We start from the raw sequence: 4,972 nt of genomic DNA, 5'->3' as shown, positions 1-4,972 counted from the left end.
AAATCACTCCTATGAGGACGACTTGTTTCCTGACCACTCTCATATTTTGTGTCTTCTCTGGCCATGTAAGCCAGGGCTTCCAGTCCAGTGGCAGCCAGAATGGGGAGCTCATCTCTTCCGCTCCCCACCCCGACCTATTGGAGGCAGCATGCTCTGCTCTATAGGATACTTCTTCAGGTTTGCTGTGTCCCTCCCATTCCTGCTTTGGTGTGAGCATGATGGCCCCAGGCAGTGAGAAAGACCCTTACCCACCCTCACATCCCACAGCAATGAATAACTTTAACCTTTATTTTTAGGTTCCCACACAAAATGTACTGGCTGCCCCCGAGCAACAAAAGGGCTAAAACATTTGCCAGCTGGACTTCTGATTAGAGGATGCAAAGCCTGTTCATTGCTTTCCGAGTCCAGACCCATCTTCTCTGAATGTACAGACCTCTGCTTCACCTTCTTATCTAAAGCTAAAGGTTCTCTGTGAGCCAGGGAAAATGGTCCTGCCAAAGCTGGAACAGTAAACATGTAATTTTAAACACAACACAGATGCTCCCTGGAAGATCTACAAGGTGCTAACTGACCCGGGGAAAGACATTCTTCAGATAATCACATTTGCATCTGAAGCTTTTTTCTTATCCTCCAGCCCTTTTAAGAACCCTGATCTCTTGCCCCAACTGCAGTTCTTCTGCTCTCCCTCTTGGCAGCATGCGCTACTCTAATAAACTCTTTTCATCTTTCCTATGCTCCTTCAGCCCTCTGCACGCCACCTGGCACAAAAGATCGAAACCTCCCCAGGTGCCTGACTCTCCAGATGGATGCTCACGGGATGAGCAATGGTCCCTGTTGTTGGAGTGGTGGTGGGAGGGTGGTGGGAGCCACCACAGGCTTGGAGAGGATGCGCTATGGTAACGCTTCCTCAGAGCAGGAGGACCAGGCCTCTTGTGCCCTTCAGCCTTGTGAAAAGAGGCTGGGCACAGACCCAGGTCAGCGGGCTGGGGCAAAGCTGGACACAGGCTGAGTGGGCGAAGGGCTCATGATTCCCAGGGGCCTCTCTCCCCTCCCTGGGTTTTCTCCCATGGGTGCCACTCACCAGGCTGATGCCAGTGCCCCTAAGCTCCACAGAAGACTAAAAGGTCCCCTGGTTCTGGATCACTGGGCCTCAGTGGCAGTGACACCCTGCCTCCCTGGCCACAGAGGGACCAGGCACCAGAAGATCTTTGGTCACAGCAGTGTCAGCTTCTGGGCCCCAGGAATGTCCCCGGCCTGGGTCAGTCTGTAGGCTAGGCCTAGTGAGCCTTGGGGCCAAGATCCTGGGATCTCCCACTGCTTCTCCATCAGCCTGGGCAAGGAGAGACGCCACCCAGGTATTGGGTGGCCTGTCCCAGCTGGGTGGCAAGTGAGGCTCTCAGTCCTCCCGGGATAGGGCGGCCACCTCAGCTGTGTCCATCTCCTCACAGCCCCCATCTGGTAATCGCTGAGCTGCTACATGGATCTGTCACCCTCATCTGAGTTCAGTGTTGTTTTAATAACTGTCACCTCGGAGCACACTTTAATATCGGGTAATGAAAATTATTTCTAAATTCTGATTCTCTTTTATTTGAAAAATAGAGTTCTAATTAAACTTCCCCTTTTTATTTCTTTGGGAAATGGCATTTTGCTAAAATTTCTCTTTCAAGCAAAAAAATAAAAAGAAACTTTCATGACAGTTCTCAGCCTAAAGGACTCTGTGAAAACACCTAAGTGCTTAATGTGGAAAAAAGAAACACATGGAGCCCAGAGGAGGGCACCGGGAACACTTCTGCATAAAACATCCCAGCCAACTAAGAGACTGTGAAATGTGAGACCAGGCACCCGAACACAACAGAAGAAAACACCATTGTGACTGACAGCAGCCTGACCAAGCCTCCTGTGTGGGGACCAGACATGAGCGTGGGCTCCTGCACTTGGCCCAGTTTGCAAACTCCAGTGAACACTGGTATGTGGCTCTGTACCTGGGACTGAGGTCAGGAGTGTGGACTTAGAGCACGGGCCCTGTAGCGAGGGTAGGTGGGTAGCGGAGGTGAGGGAGCTGCAGCTGGAACCTGTGCTCAGGAGGCTCAGGCAGGTGAATCCATTGAGCTTAGAAAGCGTGGGTACCTGGTGTGCGTCCTCCAGGGCCAGCCTGGCCCTGTGGCCATGGCTGCAATGTTACTGGGTTTCGCTCAGGGTAGCACCGGAAGCCCAGGATGTGACGGAGGAAACTGCCCCACATCCCCAGGTCAGGACCAGTGGTCGCAGCCTCCTGGGCAGATGCCGTGCACACCACCATTTTTCTGTAGGCTTCCTAGGCCCAGCGCCGACCTCACTGGGCACTGTATTAAATTCCCAACAACTGCAGCCCTGAGGAGTGACGAAGGCCAGCGAAGATACCTACTTGATTACAGACACGGACAGGAGCTTTCCTGCTTTTCCCTCAGAGCCTATTTTAGAATGTGACTCTACCCAGAGCCAGCTGCAGTGTCCTGTGGGCTGGGGGTAGCTGGGGCCCAGTGGCACACAAGGACTGCCCTGCCACACTCCCCATCCTCCTGGGTGCAGGGGCTTTCACCTTCCATACTCCTGGCTAGAGCAGCAAGCTCAGCTGAGGCATAACCAGACTTTTCAGACAGAACTGGACCCCAGGACTCCAGGGATGCCGCTGCCCCCGGACCCCCAAGCCAGCTCTGGCCAGCAGGGACCATCCACACCAGCTCAGGGTCCAGGGTGCTGCTCTTCAATGCCTTTAGGGAATGAGACTACTCTTCTCTTCCTCTCAGAGCCTCAGCATCATCTTGGCCTCAAAGTCATCTGCTCCCTCCAGCACTCCAGCACTGACCAGAAACTGCCTCCAGCACGAGCAACAAGCCTGAGGCTGGCAGGGCAGCTCCCTGACACCCCACTGGGCCATGTCTCTGCCCAACCTGGCCCTGAAGGAGCTGTAAACGCTCTGAGTTCTGCTTCCACCCTGCCCTGCCCCCGCCCCCAGTGTAGGACACCTGCCACCCCACACTGTGGAGTCTACCTGTTGCTGCCCTTGCTTTCTCCTGGTGAAAGTCAGTTGGGGGGACCCTGACCCCTGGGTACACCTGTTATGGAAACCCAGCCCAAATCCTCCAGTGGCCACTGGTTTGCACAAGTTTGCCAATCTCTCAAACTCTGGAGGCCGTAATGCTACACCCTGTTCCTATGAGCTGGGCAAGGGTCCGTAAATGTAGGGTGGCCCTGACCCAGACTGGCCAGGTAAGTACACAGATGACCCCAAGTCTGCACAGATGGCCCTGCCAAGATAAAGGTGGCATGTGGAAAGGCTGGGGCCCCACTGGGCCCGTTCTTCCAGCCACATCTTAGTGGACAGCTGAGACCCTTTGTGTCCTTTCCTGGAGTTGCTCTGGAAGGGCCAAGGGGACAGTGCCCCACCTTGGGAATGCAGTTCGCTGTGTGGGTGCCCATTCTCTTGGAGTATCCCCACTTTGATCGGTTCACAGGGTCAGGGAGCATTGGCCCTGCAGGGCCTCTGGGACTGAGAATGCTAGGGTGCACCACGGGGCCCCTGTCCTCTCCTAACAGGTGCCGACCCACCATAGAGAGCTAGGTGACCCACAGGAGGACTGCAGGGAGCAGGTGTTGCTGCCACAGTTCCTCAGGCCGCCATCCACACTGCCATCTGTCCTCTCTCCAGTCAATAACCCAGGGCCCCTACTGCCCTTCACCCAGGACCCCAGGAGCCCTGCAGGAACTGTCTGTGGCTACACCTGCAGTGGCAGCATGCTCCTCCTTTGGGCAGTGGGCCACAGGCCGCAGCCTCTGCTGGCTGTCGGTGGATATACATCCACATCTCAGCTGCAGCATCTCCAGCCCAGGGCTGTGTCTGTCCAGCTCAGAGCTGGGTGGCTTCTGCGGAGACAGCAGGACGGGGAGGGGCAGGAGGGGGAGGTGCATGCATAAGGAAAGATGCATAGATCTATAAAAGTGCACATGAGTGCACCTCAGTTCTCTGTGCACCTGTACTCTTGAGTGGGTCCTACATCTTGCTCTAATAAATCTTTCTCCTGCCTCTTTTTACTGACTCTTCCTGAAAATTCTTTTTTCTTGACAGCAGTCAGTGAACCTGCATACTTATTTTATTTTGTTTGGTTGGGGTTTTTGAGACAGAGTCTTGCTATGTAGTTCAGGCTGGCCTTTAACTCATGGCAATCCTTCTGCCTCAGCCTCCCAAGTGCTGGATTACACGTGTGAACCACCACACCCAGTTGCATACTTATTTTAAAGGAGTGAGTTAAATTCCTTATTTCAGCCTCAGAGATGCTCAGACCCAGCTGTGACAGGGCTTTTGACCTATGATGGTGTCAAAGCAATACCCATAGAGTGGAAATCAAACTTTGAATTCTGAATTTTGATCTTTTCCCAGGGTAGCAACATGCAGCATAATGATAATACTCTCTTTTGATGCTAGGCATTGGTGGCAAGCTGCCATTGCCAATCAGCCACATGATCATAAGGGGAAACAGCCCAGTCTGGAGATGGGCTGGTTAGGAGGCCAAGACTCTAGCCCAGTCCCCACTCTGTTCTTAGGGCAGCGCTCAGCAATGTGGGCTCTGGTAGACCAGGGGCAGCATGGCAGCAGGGAGGCCATGCCAGAGAACCTGCCCCTGCGGCACCCTGGTCCTGAACTTTGCCTCCAGACAACAAGAAAATGGTTTAAGCCACCCAATTATGGTGTTTTGTTTTGGCAGCCAACTATATTAAGAAATGAAAATATTTAGAAACAGTAGAATATATAGGAAACTAATATTGTGGCCTTTGGGTACTAGGAATCTTTTTTTAAAAATTTTTTTCCTAAGACAGGGTCTTGCTATGCAGTTCAGGCTGGCCTTGATCTCACTTTGTAGCCCAGGTTGGCCTTGAACTCAGGTGATCCTCCGGTCTCAGCCTCCCAAGTGCTGAAATTACAGGTATGCACCAC

The sequence above is a fragment of the Chinchilla lanigera genome, unplaced genomic scaffold (genome assembly GCF_000276665.1).
Source record: "Chinchilla lanigera isolate Chin_1 unplaced genomic scaffold, ChiLan1.0 scaffold00105, whole genome shotgun sequence".
NCBI classification, from domain to species: Eukaryota; Metazoa; Chordata; class Mammalia; order Rodentia; family Chinchillidae; genus Chinchilla; species Chinchilla lanigera.
The sequence above is the reverse complement of the archived record's forward strand: the minus strand, read 5'-3'. Positions refer to the sequence as shown.